We start from the raw sequence: 17,567 nt of genomic DNA, 5'->3' as shown, positions 1-17,567 counted from the left end.
TTCTAAAGTAATAGTCCATGGATTGGATCTAATTTACTGAGAACTGAACATGCCAAGCAGATCCTGAGATAAAGTGGTCATTATTATTCCTTCATTTGTGCAGCCGATTCACACAAAGTACTGTACAGCTAAATTAACAAAGAGAGAGAAGCACAGCAGAACCAGACAAGGACTTTTCTAAAGTCTAAATTAGTTCTTTCTCCATGGGGGGATTTTGTCAGACCAGAATTTACAAGCTTGATAGGAATCTAAAACTAATATGGAGATTAACAGCCATACTCTTGCAAAAAGTATCATGGGATTTTAAGTGCCCCAGAGTAGGGAGGAGCATGTTTTAATGTCTCCTCTGAAATACAGCACACTTAGATGCAGTATTTCCTAACACAGTGGTTCAATGTTGGCTCATAGAGACTGGCATCCTTATAGTGCTACCAACGCCATTCTCTGCAGCATCCCTGGTAGTGAAAAAAAAAATCCCAGTCTCACATTATCAGGCTGAACATGCTGGTGGCATTTAAGGGGTAATTGCGTGATTGCATTGGTGCAAAGTCTACAGGTAAAACTTACCTGCGGATTTTGTAGCAATGAGGGCAGATACAAAATTGCTTTCACTTCCATTTTCACTTTCACTTTGAAAACTGGTGCAAAGTCCATGGATAAAACTTACCTGCAGACTTTGTCCTACAGTGAAAGCATGTGTGTATTTTTTCACTTTCAAAATTATCCCAGGAAAACTAGTCACACAGATTTACATCTACCAAGACGTGCAGGTAGTAAATAGTGGCAGATTAAAACCTAAACAGTCCATCCGGTTGGCCCAGCAAGTTATTTAGGGAAGTAAATACTGCTCCTTGCAGGTTATTCCCCCCACACACACTAGGGATGTGAATCGTGTCCTCGATCGTCTTAACGATCGATTTCGGCTGGCAGGGGGAGGGAATCGTATTGTTGCCGTTTGGGGGGGTAAAATATCGTGAAAAATCGTGAAAATCGTTAAAAAAATCGAAAAATCGAAAAACCGGCACATTAAAACCCCCTAAAACCCACCCCCGACCCTTTAAATTAAATCCCCCACCCCCAAATAACTTAAATAACCTGCGGGTCCAGCGGCGGTCCGGAACGGCAGTGGTCCGGAACGGGCTCCTGCTCCTGCATCTTGTCGTCTTCGGCCGGCGCCATTTTCCAAAATGGCGCCGAAAAATGGCGCCATTTTGGAAACGATTCACATCCCTAACACACACACCTTTTGAATATCCCAAAGTATGCACATGTAAGTGCAAACCCCACCCTGAGAATGCTCACTGTGGGTAAAATTACACACGTAGTGGCAAGTTTACTGGCCCATAGAGAGGGAAGTTTCTAGAAACCAATTTCCATCAGTAAAGCACTATTAGCAGACATGGCCTTAAGGGGGTCCTGTTATAAAATCTTATGTTTGTTTTTATAGTACAGGTCAGAATAGCATGAATTAATTAACCTATTTTCCAGCCAAAGTCTGCCAAGTCTTGTGGTGTACAGTATGCTGTACAACCTTTGTGTGTGTGTGTGGGGGGGGGGGGGGGGGGGGGCATTTGCCATGGCTGGACCAAGATCCTGTGGAGATAAAATATGCTGATCCCACAGAGGCTCACATACATATAGAAGTCTCTTGAGCCGCACTCAGATCATTCACTGTGAGTCAATTCTTCAGCTGAGACCTAGCAGGCTAACTCCAAATATTAGAGTTACTCAGACAAGTCAGTTGGCTAATTTGTCCCCACCCAGGAGCACCCCGTTACTTATTGGACTAAACCTTAGGGGTAGATTTTCATACAGGGCGCCCTCGCGTACTTTTGTAGGCGCATCAGGCGCAAACAAAAGTACGCTGGATTTTAGTAGATACGCGCGGAGCCGCGCGTATCTGCTAACATCCTGGATCGGCGCGCGCAAGGCTACCGATTTCGTGTAGCCGGCGCCCGCCGAGCCGCGCAGCCTACCTCCGTTGCCTCCAAGACCACTCCGAAATTGGAGCGGCCTCGGAGGGAATTCGCTAACGCCCTCCCCTCACCTTCCCCTCCCTTCCTCTACCTAACCCACCCCCCCCCCCCCCGGCCCTGTCTAAACCCCCCCCCCTACCTTTGTTGGGGGATTTACGCCTCCCAGAGGGAGAAGTAAATCCCCGCGCGCCAGCGGGCCACTGGCGCGCCTAGACGCAACCCGGGGGTGGTTCCGGAGGGCGCGGCCATGCCCCCAGACCACCCCGGGCCAAAACCACGCCCCCGGGCCCGCCCCGAAACGCCGCCGACATTCCCCGAAAATGCCGCGCCAATCGACCCCGCCCCCTGACACGCCCCCGACATGCCCCCCTCAGAAAACCCCGGGACTTACGCGAGTCCCGGGGCTCTGCGCGCGCCGGCAGGCCTATGTAAAATAGGCGCACCGGCGCGCAAGCCCTGCTCGCGTAAATCCGGGCGGATTTACACGAGCAGGGCTCTTAAAATCTGCCCCTTAGTGAATAATGACTTATCTGGCTAAAGTTTAGTCAGACAAGTAAGGAGAATATTCAAGCCTCACCATTTAGCTGGATAACTTGTAAGGGTAGTAACTGGCTGCCACTCCATGCAGGTTACCCAATGCAAAAGTGTTACACCTAAACGTTATCCCTTTTTTTCATTTCCATCATCTAGCCTGTATGGATCCACAGTGTTTATCCAATGTCTCTTTGAATTCCATCACCATTCTGATCTTCACCACCTCTTCCAGAAAGGCATTCCATGCATCTACCACCCTCTCTGTGAAGAAATATTTCCTGATATTGGTTCTGAATTGCCCCCAGTGGAGTTTCATAGCATAACCCCTAGGTCTGGAGTTTTCTTTCCAGTGGAGAAGGCATGTTTGTGCATCATTAATACCTTTTGGGTATTTGAAGGCCTGTATCATATCTCCCCTGCACCTCCTCTCCTCCAATGTATACATATTCTGGTTCTTCAGTCTCAATTCATATGGCTTTTGATGCAGACCCCACACCATTTTGGTCACCTTTCTCTGACCGTTAAATCTGTAAAACATTGATTCTATTCTCATATTATTCCTTAGTTTAAAATTACATCATGATGGAGGCATAATCTATGTCTAAATGTTGGCAATGTCAGGAGAGCAATGCTGCATATAAGATAAGGGATAAGGTGGCTCATGCTTTGTGCAATGAAGCTGATAATCTATCATATGATTTGAAGAAGAGGGCCAGTACAAAATGACACATGAAAGGCATTTACATGTCCTTTTGAGATATTCAGGGCCTCTGAGCTGTATTTTATATATTAGAAATGTGCTTAATTTTATTCATGAAACTAATTTGTCCAAGTCCTGAATATGAGTAGTTCAAGGTGACATCACAGGATGATCATGCTCAGAAAGCTTTTCTCCACTCTCCAGCCAATCTCGGATGTTGATGGCATTATCCAAAGCGATAATAAGGATCATGCAGGGTGTAATGAAGTTAAAATATATTGCATGATTCCAGGTGGAGGCTGGCCTTAAAAAATCTTATATAAAAAGTTTTTATTGGATTTTTCTGAGATATGCAGGGACTCTGAACTATGTCTTTTTAAGATAGGATGCAATTAATTTCATTTGCTGAAGTGTCTGATTACCTTTCAGCCATAATTTTGTCTGAGGCTCACATTTTGGTTCAACCACTTCAAATACCTTCATGTTCTTTCTACTTAGAGCAAGAAGATGACAAAATATAGGACTGGCTGAAACATTCTCTCATAGCTTGCAGCTAGTTGTTCCTGTGATGCTAATCTAATTCAATCATGTCCAATCATGTTTTTCTATAAACAACTGATACATTCATAACAGAATGGAAGGTCAATGCCCAGATTGCTACACAAATATTGCTTATTAATTGAAACTGCTAGCTGCTTCTATTGTAATAGAATTAATGGCATTTGCAGTCACACAGTACCAGGAGCCACTGTATTTCACGGGGCCATGAAATCAAGCTCAAAGAGGATAGACTGAAGAGTCAAATAAGGAAATATTCCTTTTCAGAAAGTGTAGAAGGTACATGCAATGAGGGGATGTGATAGAAATATGCAGTTATGTCAAAGGTATTTATATCTTTTAATTTCATCTTACTGATTACTCTTTCTGCTAAGTAAACCAGGCACAGGAAGCAAACCTTTTTTTTTTTTTTCCAAAGAAAAAATGCTATAGAAGAAGAGGTCACAGTAGGACGTTCCAAGAGGTTAGACTCAGGAGCAATATCAGAAAATATTTCCTCATGGAAAAGGTGGTGCATGCATGGAATGACCTCTCAATGAAGGTAGGAGAGAAAAATAGTATTGGAATGCAAAAAAGCTCAAGATTTTCTCTGAGGGGAAAGCTATTTAACCAGATATATTCCAAAAAGAATATATCCAGTTAAGTAACATTCCATTTAAAAAAAACACCTCAGATCATGGCCTATCGCTGCCTCCCTCCCACCCGTGTTGCAAAGGCCCTAGAGGCTAAACTTGCCACCCTCCCAAAATGGCCCATTTAATGTTAACAAAAAATTATAGGGGCTGGGAGTCCCCCCTTCCCTACTTCCCTTTATACTTAAAAAATGAAATCTCGTGGGCTCCAGATTCTCACCCCTAAATGCCCACTCCAACCCTTTCCTTTCTACTCCCTTGTGAGAATGCACCCCTAGTGGTACCTTATTAGTCATTGCAGGACCAGGCTAGATACCTGGTCCCCTTTAAATTCTCTATAGGAAGAATGGTCCATGGGTGGGACCCAGCTGGACAGGAGAAGATCAGAGGGTGTGGTCAGCTTGAGGGGAATAAGAGCTGGGACCCAGGTGGGGATAGACAGGCCCTGTATGCCCCCAGGAGAAGGCAGCTCCTACAATATTGCTAACCTAATGTATTGTAAGTACACCAAGAAAATGCAAGAGGTAGGCAGTCTGGTGTATACCTTGTTTTGTGTTGTAAATAAAGTGTCATTGCATGAAGAAGACTAGAGTCAGCGTGTTTTCTGACTTCAGAAAGAGATGTTTTGATCAGCCATCCTCATATATGGTGTCATCGTGGGACTTCTCTAAGCTAAGCACAGAGAAATAAAGTGAAAAAAGTCTCCAGGGAAGACGGTGAAGGAAACTGTGGGCTTGGCATGGCCATTAGCAGTTTAAAGGCAATCACTGCTGCAGAGAGCACCAGAACACAGATAAAGAAAAGTTTGTTGGAAAAAGGAAAAGATTGTTTGTTGGGGCTGCCTGCAGAAGCATGTGGGTGTGGCTCTGTGGAGCACAGAAGCCATGCGGCACTGCTAGTCTGCAGAGCTGAGGTTAAAGAGAAAAAACAAACTCAGAACTGCTTTTAAACCAGAGAGAGTACAGAGGGGCCTGGATAGGAAAGCAAGGGTTAGGATTTTTTATGGGACTAAAGAGGCAGTTCTGTCCCCAATTAGGACTATGTGTTAAATGTAGTCAGAGCTGGTGAGGCAGGTTTTACTATTTTTTTCTTTTGAGAAGCCCATTGGTGCACTGGGATTGAGAGAACGTGGCCCCAGCAGAAACTGAAACTGCTAGTTTGTGCACAGAGCCCTGGCCTTCAGCCATGTGCTCAGCCTCTGAAGAAAAAGAAACTCCTAGCAACTTGCAGTTGCCAGAGGCCTAAGCAGTATCCCAGAACCCTGGTTGAGATCCAGTGGGGATTGTTACAGTGCAGAAGGAAAAGAAAAGAGAAAAGCCTGTGGGCTTACTTGATGGGCGTTGCCTAGCAGAGAGTGGCTGGCTTTCAGCAAGGAATTCAGGCTTAAAGAGAAGAAAAAACAGCCATGTATATTTGTGTGGTGGGAATTCCCAGACTTCCAGAGCCAGAGAGTTTAACCCCAGACCTCAAGACCCTGTAGAAAAGGGACTGGACACAATTGTAGCAGAATTGGAAGATATTGTGGTGAAGGTGACCCAATGGAAGAATGAACTGGAGCAACTTGCCAAAGAAAATGCTATAGTGATAGAGGAACATGCTGTGGGAAGCCCAGAGAGAGGTGCCACAGAGCACCCAGAGAGGCACTGTGGAAGGAGCCAGTGGACAAGTACCAGAAAGCTCAGTCTCGAGTTGTGTGGCCTTGCCTGGAAGGGGCAACGCAGAGGCCAGGTGGAAGGGCCATAGAGAGTCTAGAAATCCCAGAAGCAGACACAATGAAGACTCCAGAGGGAAGCCATAAGGTAGTAGACAAACTAGAGCCTATTCGGCAATAGCCCTCTGGAAAGAATACAGTGGGACAAGAGAGGGCTTTGGAAGCCTGGAAGTTCAAGTTGTAAAATGAACAGCATTTAGTTGAAATAAGAAATGTTGATAGCAAACTGCAGGAGTCTGTTAGCATCTTTACAAGATATTATCCTTCGAGGAACTGATAACAGCCAAACTTATTTTCTGATTATGTTAGATATATCATCAGCATTTGATAAAGTTAATCATAAAATTCTCTTAGAGAGATTAAATGAAATAGGCATAAGGGACTCTGTGTTGAAATGGTTCGAATCATATTTAAAGAATAGATCTTTTAAAGTGAAATTTCAGGATAAAGAATCTCTACCAATTGATCTTCAACATGGTGTACCCCAGGGATCTTCTCTGTCTGCAACCCTTTTTAATGTTTATATGCTTCCTCTATGTAGAATCTTATCTGGTCTTAATCTTACACATTTTATATATGCAGATGATGTTCAAATTTTAATTCCAATCAAAAAATCAATTGACCTAACACTTAAGCTTTGGGACATATATCAATCTGCCATTGAGAAAGTATTAACCCAGATGAATTTTTCTCTGAATTCAAAAAAGACAGAAATTTTATATATCTGTCCTAAATTGACCCAAGCAAAGGAACTTGCAATTCAGGAAGCTGCTAAAAATTATCCCATTTCCCTGGAGGTCCGAGATCTAGAGATTTTTCTAGATTGTGAATTCACACTGAAAGCGTACGTGAAAAAAATCATTAATGATGGGTATTTTAAATTGAATGTTCTAAAAAGAATAAAGCCACTTCTATTTCCAAAAGATTTCAGAACAGTTTTGCAAGCTCTTGTTTTGTCAAAACTGGATTACTGTAACTCGATGTTTTTGGGCCTACCAGCGAATGTTACCAGACCATTACAATTGTTATAGAACTCAGCGGCCAGACTTTTAACAGAAGCTAGAAGATCAGATCATATTACGCCAATATTGAAAGACCTACACTGGTTGCCCGTTAAATATAGGGCTCAACATAAAGTTCTATCTCTAATTCATAAAACTCTCTACAACGAAAAGACCGAATGGTTAACCTCAGCATTACATTTTCATATCCCATCAAGAATTACAAGATCAGCAGGTACAGGGATGTTGCCCATACCATCCCCTAAAATTGCTCATTTGAATAATGTAAGAGAAAGGGCTATTTCTATTGCCGGGCTCCACTGTGGAACTCTCTACCACAGGAATTAAGGATGGAATCAGACATTAAAATATTTAAAAAGGGTATTAAAACATGGCTATTCGAACAAGCCTTCAAGAGTCTTAACTTAATGATTAAATTTCCCTTTATTTTATATAATTAGTTATGTATACTATCTCTGCTCTTACTGTTCTGCATCTTTAACTGTTTAAATTTTTTTATTATTTACTATTTTATTTGTTTATATTAGTTTATTATGAAACTTTGTATTTACTTCTTTTTATTTTAATTTTGGAGATGCAAATATTTTTAAATGAATATTTGTTAACTAATGTAAACTGATGTGATATGTTCTCATGAAACATCGGTACATAAGAATAAATAAATAAATAAAATGCAATGAGCGAATATAGGGGATTCAGTTCCACAAACCCTCAGTAAAAGGGTTATGGAGTTGGGAAGAGAGTCCGGAGCCAAGGTTTTCCAGGAAAGGAAAGGAGGTTGCAGAACAGCTGGAAGAGAAACCACCATGACCACATTCAAGAGAAACCATGGAAGTCCTGCCAGGAGAAACCTGGAACCCAGTGTTGCAGGGCTAGGTGTACAGTGGGTGGTGGTGGTGGTTACAGTCTTGGCCCATGTGACCCTAGTGAGTAGGGGAGAACAGGACCCTGGGCCCTCAAGCCCAAACCTAGTTGATGAGAATCCAGGAGAGTGGCATATGAAACACTTTCCTGGGTAAAGCCGAGGGTGAGAGATAGGATGCTTGGCCTGATGGGCCCAAGCTGAGGTGGGGGGTATGTAAGAGTATGCCTCTAGTGGTATCTTATGAGTCGGTGCAGGCATTAAATCCCCTAAAGGGAGAATGCTCCATGGGCCAGACCCAGCTGGACAGGAGGAGCTCAGAGGGCATGACTGGCTTGAGGGGAATAAGAGCTGGGACCCAGGTGAGGATAGACAGGCCCTGTATGCCTCCAAGAGAAGGCAGTTCCTGCAATATTGTGGACCTAACCCAAAGTATTGTAAGTACATGAAGATACTGCAAGAGGTAGGCAGTCTGCTGTATACCTTGTTTTGAGTTGTAAAGTGTCATTGCATGAAGTATGTTTCCTGACTCCAGAGAGTGAAGTTTTGCTCAGCCATCCTCATACCCCCTCTCCCTCTAGCCCTTAACTTTATTTGAAGTTGGTCTCCAGGTTTGCGATAGCCTCCTACTGCGATCCGGGACAGGCACCTCTGCTAATGCCCTCTACACTTGCTAGGTAACTATGAGAAGTGACAAAGTGACATCACCAGCGTCACTCAGGAGGGTGAGTGCCTCAATTTTTAAAAGAAGGAAGAGAGGGCAGAAGTGAGTGGGCATCACCCTTGTCCTATTCTACACTGCCTGACATCCAGGGAAGGGGTAAGTGGGTGCCAGGGAGGACCTGGCCACAGCTATTTTTGAAAGGGGTAGGCGGGACTTGGCTAAGCTCAGCTGAGTAAGCTTGGGCCCTGTATGATTTAGCGGAGGAGGAGGAGGCTTGGGGGGGGGGGGGGCCGAGGGAGGCTGCAGCTGGGCCCAGCCTGAGTCCTAAGGCTTGTCTTGGGGAAGGAGGGGTTTGAAGGTCTTTTATTCCTTCCCCCCCCCCACACACACAAAAAAGAAAATACCCAAAAATATTGGGATATTTTCATTACAGGCCATTTTTTGATTCGCTCCATTCAGAATTAACCAAAAGTGGCTTCATTTGTCCCATTTTCAGCAATCATTTTAAATGAATGTACATCCCTACTAGTTGCAGGGAAGTTAATTAAAAGGTGAAGTTAGGTGTCTCTGCAGATTGAATGGAGCTTGCATGCTTTGTCTGCCCTCATATTCTCTGTTTCTATGTTTTAGAGGTCAAGAAAAGTTAGGATACTGGGAAGGACAAGGATTCTACCAGAATAAACATGCTTGCTGACTTCTCTCTGCTATGTACTTTCCTTCTATACTAATATGGTAATTTTCAAAGGGAGTTCTGTGGGTAAAACAGTGTTTTACCCTCAGAAATGGGTTTTTACAAAATTGCCCACCAGATATGCCAGTAAAGGTACCTGCATATGCCATGTATGCGCATACATACATACCTCACACTGAAGGGAGGTTGAGGAGGTGTTTGGACTTACATACATACTTTTGGATTTCCAAGAATATGCACATAATTTTTCAAGAACAAATTCTGCTCACATTTTAGCAGCTATAAGGAGTATGGGGTAGATTTAGTGGGATAATTTTCAAAGCAGACTTATGTGCATAGGTCCATAAACCATTATTAAGGTGAACTTAGGGCACTCCATTTCTTATCCCTAGGATAAATAGCATGGAATCTATCAACCGCTTGGGATCCTGCCAGGTACATGGGACCGGGATTGGCCACTGTTGGAAACTTGATGGACCTTTGGTCTGACCCAGTATGACAAATCGTATGTTCTTATGATGTAACTTATATGCCAGCTAACTTGTGTGATGTTTCAAAATTAACCCCTAAGAGGGCAATTTTCAAAACGTATTTAGCCAGGTAAAATGGCCTGACTGAAAACTGTCCTCCTCAAAAGCAAGATAAAGTATGCACTGCTGGCATAGAAAATGTACTTTTAGCCACATTAAAAAGAAACAATCCTGTGGGCATGTTTAGATTAGGTGAGGACAGCACCACATGTGTGCATTTGATTTTCAAATATATACGTGCTATTTTGCCATCTGCATAACTGGCATGTGTAAAGCATTGGCTAATTTTCAAGGAACAATAATGCACATATTATCTCTTTGCAAACTTGAGAAAAGTCCATGCATTAATGGCGCCCACAAAGTTTGCAACCTTGCAAGCTGTTTGAAAATGACGTCCTTCATAACACGAAAATTAACATTTTTGCCCAACTAACAGAAGTTCCATTTTGAATTCTACTGTACTCAAGCATTTGCTAGAACAAATATCTACTTGTCTTGATTAAAATGATTTACTCTGAAATGTAAAAGCAAACAATATAAATTATCCTTACAGGTTCTGTTTTCTGTTCATCATTTCTGGTTTACTTGTGCACAGGAAATGTCTGTTCCATTTTCTGAGTCTTTTTATTATTAATTTGAAATGAAATAGCCTCCAGATGCAATCTTACTGCTTCCTTAGCCATATAATGAAAGCGAAATGACATTGGCACCCCTGCTGAGGCAACTCAATCAATAGAGCTAATCAAATACCTATAATAAAAATGTTATTGCACCATGGTCTGTCAAACAGACACAAGTCACTTTGGAAATCTTTATACAGGAGTGCAATAATGACAAAATGAAACAGATTCACCATTTGACATGCCCCTTTCATTAACAGTAAAGGATAATACAAACACAGCCCAGTAAGTTAATTCTTTAAAATGGGAATTAGAGATTTTGCCTTTAATGTTCTTTATCATATGAAGAATTGTTCTTCTGCTTAATACAAAAATATGGTTTCTATATTAACTAAAGTTGCAAGAGAAATGTGCATCCACAAATTTCTCTCTCACTTGAAACTGCTGATCTGTTGTATATTATATCCTCTATAGCCCCTCTTAAGTAATTTCAAAGTTAGGGGGACACAAGTCCATGGTGAATTAAAATGGATTTGAAGCTTCTGATTATGCAGTGCAGCTGAGAAGTCACAGCGGAGAGGAGCTCCGCAAAGATCTATAACATCTAACCTCTTTTTTTTTTTTTCACTTCTCCAATGGGCAACTTTATTTAAACCTTTTTTTATGAAGCAATACCCTACCGAACTTTAAGTTTTCAGTTTGGACCCTGGGGATGTCCACTAAAAATATGCAAACCTTGAAAGAAAAGTGCAAGAATCTCAAGGTCAAGAAGCCGAGAAAATATTTGTAGATCTTAAAGATGGTTTAGTGAGAGTACTATCAAAGAATGGATCAGCGGCTCCTGAAGACAGACTGTGCAAGTTACAGTCTTCATTAGATGAGAGAAGAGATGGAGTGGAAAAGCATTCAGTAAAGACTGATGATCTGGACCATCTAGTGACGGCACAGTAAACAGCCTCAGAGCGATTTACCGTCCAGCTGGAAAAATTAAAGAAGGAGAATGCTGCTCTTCTACATCGCACTGAAGACTAGGAGACTAGGGCTCGGAGAAATATTATTTGCATCATGGCCTTCCCAAACAAATAAACGATCAAGAGCTACTACAACTTTTACAGGGTATGGCTCCCAAAGGCCTTGGGACTATCGCTGGTAACTGAACCTATCGTGGTGGAGCAGGCACACTATGTGGGCCCTCTGAAAGAGAATGCTCCAAAGCCAAGACCAGCGATATCACAAACACTTAACTACACTGAGAAGGTAAAGCTAATGCAGGCTTGCAAGACAAAGAGTATAGGGGAAGATGGGGGAAAAGAAACTTTCACTCTTTAAAGATTTTTCTAATAAGGTCTCCAAATTCCATAGGATATTGGCCCCTACTTGCTCTGGACTGTATTATAAGGGAGTCAAATTCTCATCTTGAAACTCTATATAAGTATTATGCTCAAAACATTGAGATGTGAAATAATCCTTGACATTTTTATTGGAAATTGGCTTTGCTCCTTATCATGGAGAACCTTCTTGTAGCTACTTTACCAGAGTCTGGGCGATGGAGTGTACTCACTGCAGTTATTTTCTGATTTTTCTTTATCTCAAGCTGAGATTCTAATCTGATTTTGGGCCAGTATGGGTTGGCACTTGTTATTATTCAGTTTAAACATAGCGGTTGGCTGTTTTATTTGTTGCAACAGTTTATGACTGGATGTCGTACCTTGACAAGAGTAGTCCTGTTCAATGAATGAAGGCTGCAGTAAGGATACGCCCTGCGATGATGCCCTTTTCATTTAGATTTTGTATTGCGATCTGATCAGTTTTTACACTGTAGGTCATTCCATGCAGACACACCTCAATGGAGTAGTAGTAGAGTCTTAGGGCTGAAGAATTCTGTTTGGGGTTCACATGTTATTTTGCTCATATAAAATTATTGGATAGCTTCCTTCTCATGCAGCATGTTTGATGCCTATTGGGACTGTATGGCTATACTTATCAGACTCCGTAGGTGTAATCTTCAGATATGGAAGAAAGAAGAATAAAGATTCAGTACCTTGGAGCAAAATGACTTTTTGTGTTCTCCTGGCTCTGGTTCATGTGTACTTTGTTGTTGACTCAGTGGCTTGTGATGTTTATTGTAACCAGAGGGTTAAAACAGATAAAAATTTAAAAAAATAAAAGTTACTTGGGCTGCTGCAGAAGAAGGGCAGGCAGAGGCAGCATGGGGGGGGGGGAGGGGGTTAAGTGTGCTGTCTCTCCCCCAGGGCAGTCAGCTGTCTTGAATCAGCTGCTTCTTCCATGGTCGTGGGCCTGTGCAGGGCTACCACAATTTACTTTCATTTTGGCAGCCACCGCCCTGGAAAACTGCCACTGCTTAGAGGAATTGAGGTCCACTGTCTGGAGCTTTGGAAAAGCCCGTGGCACCTAAGGAAAGTCAGGCCATGCTGCTCCAGAGCCCGGTAATGTCATCAACCAGTGACCCTCTTAAAGGGGCTGGGTGATAGAAGGCACCACAGGGGAAGGAAAAAATTAGAGAGAAAATAATTAAAACAAAAGTTAAACAAAAGTAAAATTAAATTAAATCGGGGAAAGACAAGCAGCAGGGAGACTGTGCAAGCCCCCTTCCCTGCAGTGACAGGATCCTCACAGCCCTTGGTACTCCTAGAAGTGCATGGGAGAGCAGGGATAGCAGCACGGGATCATCAAAGAGCCCCTAGTGCTACACTGTGTATGGAGGATAAAAGTAAAACCCAGGAGTTAAGTCTATTGAGCACCTGGGGAAAACAATTTAAAAACAAGTGTTTGGACCAGATTGACTAATGGGGTGGCCAGTACTAACCCCCATCACATGTGCAAGGATAGTTTGGTATGGTAACATGGCCAAGGAAAGCCCCTGTGCCAGGGACTCCAGATCTTGAAGGACTCCAGTCCAGGTTTTCCTGCAATTCCCTGTTGGCCGGATTTTAAATGCCCTGCGTGCGTAAATCCGGACGGATTTACGCACACAGGGCCCTCGCGCGCCGGCGTGCCTATTTTGCATAGGCCACCGGCACGCGCAGAGCCCCAGGACACGTGTAACTCCCGGGGCTTCATAAAAGGGGCGTGTTGGGGCGTTCCAAAAATGACGCGGTGTTTCAGGGGTGGGCCCGGGGGCATGGCGCCGGCCCGGGGGCATGGTCGAGGCCTCTGGACCAGCCCCCGGGTCGGGTGATGGTGCGCCAGCAGCCCGCTGGCGCACGCAGATTTACGTCTGCTTTCAGCAGGCGTAAATCTGCCAACAAAGGTAAGGGGGGTTTAGATAGGGCCGGGGGGGGTGGGTTAGGTAGGGGAAAGGAGGGGAAGGTGGGGGGAGGGCGAGGGAAAGTTCCCTCCGAGGCCGCTCCGAAATCGGAGCGGCCTCAGAGGGAACAGGCAGCGCACGCTGGGCTCGGCGCGCAGGTTGCACAAATGTGCACCCCCTTGCGCGCGCCGACTCCGGATTTTATAAGATACGCATGGCTACGCGCGTATCTTATAAAATCCAGCGTACTTTTGTTCACGCCTGGTGTGCGAACAAAAGTACGCCCTCGCGCAAATTTATAAAATCTACCCCTCTATCTTTACTGTAGCAGCATAAAAACACAAGGGCTAGCCTTGTGGCTTTTGTCAGTGATTTGCCCGGCATAGGAACACTAAAAAGTAAGGTGACCAGCCCCTGGAACCGACAGCTCAGCTATTCAAAATCATAAGTAAAATTAAAAGAAGGTGGCTAGCACCTGCACTAAGGTATTAAGAAGGCTGAAAGTGGCAGTGCCAGGGGAAAGTAAAAGGTTTTTAAAAGTGGCACTACTTTATAGTGATATCAGCAGAGCAAGGATCTGCTCTGGAGACTTGATCAGAAGGCAGGAATAGTGGTCGACAGCTCTGCCAGACTCCAACAATTTGTGGTGGAGCTAGCTTGCACCAAAGGGGAACAGCTACAGGAGCCAGTAGCACTGCTGTTACTGTGTCCCTGAGGAGATTTGCAAGCAGGGAAAAAAGAGGTAAAAAAGAAGTTTGATCCCAAGGTGGCTCCTGTGCCCTGAAAGACAAAGAAGAAAGGGACAGGCTAGTTAATAGTCATAAAGCTGAACACGGTCTAATAAAACCTGTTCTAGTTAGAGAGGAATGTGAAAATAGAAAGAATGTAAAAGTGAATGTTGTTCCCCTGAAAAATGAAAGGCAGGGAATTTTTATCTTTTGTTTTCAATTGCTAGATATAACCAGTTCCACCAAGCTACTGGACACCTACACTAGAAAGACTTTTGGTTGGCAGAAAATACTCGGTGCTAGGAAGATAGTTTTTATTATTGTGATACTCGACCTGGCGCTCACTAATAGGGATAATGCCTCCCATGTCCGGGCACCTGAGCACTAGTGATCATCAAACGGCATATATTGTAGCAATTTTCAAAAGTCGACTTACATGGGTAAAGTGCATTTACATGTGTAAAACCCAGTTTTAAGCATATAAATCCTTTTGAAAATTACCCCTTAACAGCCCATTTAAAAGCAGTAATAATAACTACAAAGAACAGGAAATTTTTTTAAATAGGTAGTTGAAACAAATGTGCTTTCAGACTCTTATGAAAATTCTCTAAAAATGTCTCATTCTTCACTGGTTCGGGTAGGAAATTCCATAAATATTCAAGTAGGACAATTTACTTTTTAAGGAGAATTAAAACAGGAAGGGGCTTGGCCATGAATTGTATTAAATACTAGCAGAACAGTTTTGAATTTCACTCGCCAAATCATTGGTATCCAGTGAAGATGAGCCTTCCCCTCCTAGCTTTCTGTCTCTTGGTATTATATAAACACTCACTCACTTGTCACTGAGAAGTGCATGAAATTAAACGCTATCCCACTTGTGTCTGTTGTACGAATCATGAATAATATGTAATACTAATAGCTATTATACATGGATCTGGCAATGAATTACTGTTAGCAAACAGAACTAAAACATTGCGCAACACACAGACTCTAGCAGCCAGATTTACGGGTCGATACAGTAAGGCCGCGGTAGAAACAGTGCGGCAGTGTCAGGCGCACCCTTCCTCCCCGCACGCACAGTTCTCTTCACTAAGTCCCCGATACTCTCTTCTAATTGCATGCAAATGCATGCCACGGCTTTAAAGCGTTAGGGAAGGGTTATGCCCGCGCAACCCATTTTACTGTATAGGTGCTTAATACAGCGCCTATACAGTAACCTGGGTGCGCTGGTACCTGTCATTTCAAATGGCATTTCAAATGGCATTTGGAATGACAGGCACCAGGAAGTGTAAAAAACACGAAAAGTCTTTGTTGCTTCATCGCTGTGTCTCTCCTCCTCCCGGAGCAGGGCGCGAAAGCAGCCTTGCTCCGGGAGGAGGTGAGGCACAGCGGCGAAGACAGACGGGAGAGGAGAAAAAGCAGAGCCGAGCAGAGCCGAGCAAAGCGAAAGCGTGCGAGCAAAGCGAAAGTGTGCAGCAAGCCGGCGAAATAGACCTGCGAGCAGAGGCAATAGCAGCGGTTCGGTAAGCCTGGCACCCTCCTTGATGTAGTACGTCCCGGATGCCCCCCCCTCCCCAGCGCGCCCGCCCCTACCCCTTTCATCAGCTGCCTCCACTGCGACCCGGCAGTCCCGTGAGGCCTACAAAAAAAAAAAAAAAGTCCCCGGCTCCCACGCCCCCGCACTGGCCCGCCGACTCTACCCCCCTCCTCCCGATCGGGCAGGTAGGCGGCGGCGAAAACCAAAGCAATTTTTTTTTTTCAAAAAGCGACATCACACAATGCATAAAATAATTTCTCCAGCCTTAAAGCGACTTACTTTTGGGATCTGTCAAGTAAGTCGCAAAAGTAACTTACTTTTCTGAAGCCATCATGATCGTAGCTCAAGACGAAGATGGCCGCCTGCACGGGGGAAAGCGTGCAATTGGCCGCTGAAGACGTGACGTCACATCTCGTGACGCCAAACGTCGTGACGTCACGTCTTCAGCTGCCAATTGCACGCTTTCCCCGTGCAGGCGGCCATCTTCGTCTTCGTCCGGAGGAGCTAAGATCGTGTTCCTGATGCCTTCAGAAAAGTAAGTTACTTTTGCGACTTACTTTTGGGATCTTGACAGATCCCAAAAGTAAGTCGCTTTTGGAAAAAACCAAAATTGTCGCTTTAAGGCTGGAGAAATTATTTTATGCATTGTGTGATGTCGCTTTTTGAAAAAAAAAAAATTTGATTTTGGTTTTTTTTGCTTTTCGCCGCCGCCTACTCGCCCGATCGGGAGGAGGGGGGTAGAGTCGGCGGGCCAGTGCGGGGGCGCGGGAGCCGGGGATTTTTTTTTTTTAGGCCTCACGGGACTGCCGGGTCGCAGTGGTAGCATGGCGCTGTGAGAGGGGCGAAAGGGTATAAACCCATGAACGGATTTGAGTGGGAGCGCTCTGTGAAGCGGGACATGCCCGTGAGGGGCATAATGGGTGGATGCAGCTGATGAAAGGGGTAGTGGCGGGCACGCTGGGGAGGGGGGGGCATCCGGGACGTACTACATCAAGGAGGGTGCCAGGCTTATTGTTTTATTGTGTTTGAGTATCTTAAGCGGTGTCGATGGATTTGTTACTAGACTCACAGTCCTAACTCCTACTAGGGGGAGGCGGTAAACTAGCACGTTAAGGCCGCGGCAAAACAGCGGGTTCCTAAGGAGATAATATCAGCGCCCGTTACAGTATCGGAGGGGAATAGCTAATTCCTTCATTATACAGCTTTTTCGTTCATTTACATGCTGGGTGCGGAAAGGGTTATGTGTCTATTTTACAAAGCGCTAAGGACGCGTGAAACTGGAGACTGTATCGCTGGATGGCCTTAATCGTCTGTATTGTGCGCTCCCAGCACGTTACAGACGGGGAATCTTTAACCGCACGTTACTGTATCGACCTGTTAGTGGGCAATATTCAAAAAATGTCTTTCCCATTTCTTAAATTTAACATTTTTGGACAAAAGTCCAAAGGCACTTTTTAAAGTTGTGCTGGCATTGTTTTCCCCTTTCTACGTCTGAATGAATTTAAATCCTTCCTACAAAACTTTGGGGGGGTTT

This window comes from Rhinatrema bivittatum, chromosome 5, assembly GCF_901001135.1.
Source record: "Rhinatrema bivittatum chromosome 5, aRhiBiv1.1, whole genome shotgun sequence".
Classification (NCBI taxonomy): Eukaryota; Metazoa; Chordata; class Amphibia; order Gymnophiona; family Rhinatrematidae; genus Rhinatrema; species Rhinatrema bivittatum.
This window is presented reverse-complemented; position numbering follows the sequence as displayed.